This window comes from Sinocyclocheilus grahami, unplaced genomic scaffold, assembly GCF_001515645.1.
Source record: "Sinocyclocheilus grahami isolate Dianchi unplaced genomic scaffold, SAMN03320097.WGS_v1.1 scaffold230.1, whole genome shotgun sequence".
NCBI lineage: Eukaryota > Metazoa > Chordata > Actinopteri > Cypriniformes > Cyprinidae > Sinocyclocheilus > Sinocyclocheilus grahami.
The window spans coordinates 1,675,668-1,677,833 of NW_015505409.1; positions in this window are offsets into that span (position 1 = coordinate 1,675,668).

Consider the following 2,166-nt stretch of genomic DNA (forward strand, 5'->3'; position numbering starts at 1 on the left):
GTCACATGTGGTTGCTCCTTCGTCGAATCCGCCAGTCGTTCCTCACTCTAGCCTGCATGAGCATAAGAGACTTCACAAACCTTTTACCAACTCTACCCCTGGTTTCATAGACAAGGCTTAATGCATGTCTGGGCTTTTTTAACTGAAAGAAACTTGCACTGACTGATATTAATATGTCAGATTCATTGTTTTGTCTCAAGATGCACACAGTACAGTTTTTATCTGAGCCATATCTGTAAAAGCTACTTACATGCCTTAATTGAACTATAGCCTAAACCTAAGCTCTGTCTGTGAATCTGGGCCCTAAACTTTCAAATGGAAGTATATATTCAACAATACTAATTAAACAACCGATACCTATGGAAGCCCGTTTCTGCCACTCAATACAAATAAAAAAAGTATTTTTGACTTTTTTTCTCAGAATTGTGGGATGTAAACTCGCAATTGCAAGTTATAAAGTCAGTATTGCGTGATATAAACTCACAACTGTGAGAGAGAAGAAAAAAAAAAACAGAATTGCGAGATTTAGATAAGCTCGCAACTCCGAGAACATTCTTTTTTCCCCATCAGAATTACACTTTATAACTGGCAATTGCTAGTTTATATCATGCAATTCTGTGAAAAAAGTCAGAATTGTGAGTTTGTATTAAGCAATTCTGAGAAAAAAGGAAAAAAAAAGTCAGAATTGCGAGATGTAAACTCGCAATTGCGAGAAAAAAGTCAGAATTGTGAGATAAAAACTCGCAATTTCCTTTTTTTTTTTTTTTATTCAGTGGCAGAAACAGGCCTCCATAAATAGCAATTAAAAAAAATAAACATATTGGCCAATAACCAATATTTTCAACCATTACACCATTTAAATTATTGCTGTAGAGAATGAAGCCTCTGAAAGACGTATGATAGATGATAACAACTGATGTCTATTGGGACATTTAAATAATTATCACAATGACTTCGAGTACTGCCATTGTAAACAACTCTCGCGCTGAACCTCTGTAACGCCTATGACCAGGTATCTCAAGAACTTCGATACCGATATGGTGGCCGATATATCGTGCATCCCTAATTCACAGTACGTTTTTCTTACACAAACAAACATTTCTCTCATGTATTTACATAGACAAAACACTCAAAGCCCCTAGATGAAGCTTCTAGTAGTTCCTAGTAGCTGACAAACACTGAACTAAGCAGCCCGTAATACCTACATGTAGATGTGAGAAAAAAACAATGCTTTTATTTTAATGCAATCGCCTGCATTTTTTCTCTCAAAAGGAAAGAAAAAGCATTCCTCTTCGTCTCGGATGCTGGTCAACTTCACCACCCTTACTTCTCAGTAATTCCATATAGTTGTGTACAAGTTTGGTAAAGAAAACAATTCTCTGGCTAAAAATTATATTATGCAGCGCCTGAAAATAGTCCCCAGCACGCTCCCTGTGCAAGCAGGTGGTCACGTTGGTTATATTGACAGAAGTTAGCCTATTTTCAGGCACTGCGTAATATCATTGTGCCTGCTGCACCCATAGTACGGCAGCAAAGCTCCTTGATTATTACGCCAGAATAAGAGTATAGTTCCTAGCCATATTGGCCTAGAAAATCGCAACTTTTCATTTTCCGTTGGTCTTAGTACACGATGTAACTACAGAAGAGTCAAGTTTTAAATAGGAAAAATATCGAAACTCTTTGGTCATTTTTGAGCGAGATGCTAACGGTCTAATCCGATTCAATGATCTATGCTAAGCTACAGCTAAAAGTGCTACCGCCAGACCCGGAGATCGGCTGAATGGATTCGAAAACGGTAAAACTCAACTGTTTAACTCTAGGGGAGTTGGAAAATGAGCCTATTTTCAAAAATAGTGGAGTGTTCCTTTAAAGCTTAGCTGGTTCATGCTGGTCTACAGCCTGGTAAGGCTGGTGCTCAGCTGGACATCCATCCTTAAAATCCCTCTAACCAGACAACGGACAAGGCTGGGAGACCAATTAAGATCAGCGAGCCATGTTAGACAGGTTTAAGGTGCATTTTTAGCAGAGTGAAGATTTAAAGGGGTCATATGATGCGATTTCAAGTTTTCCTTTCTCTTTGGAGTGTTACAAGCTCTTGGTGCATAAAGAAGATCTGTAAAGTTGCAAAGACTAAAGTCTCAAATCCAAAGAGATATTCTTTATAAA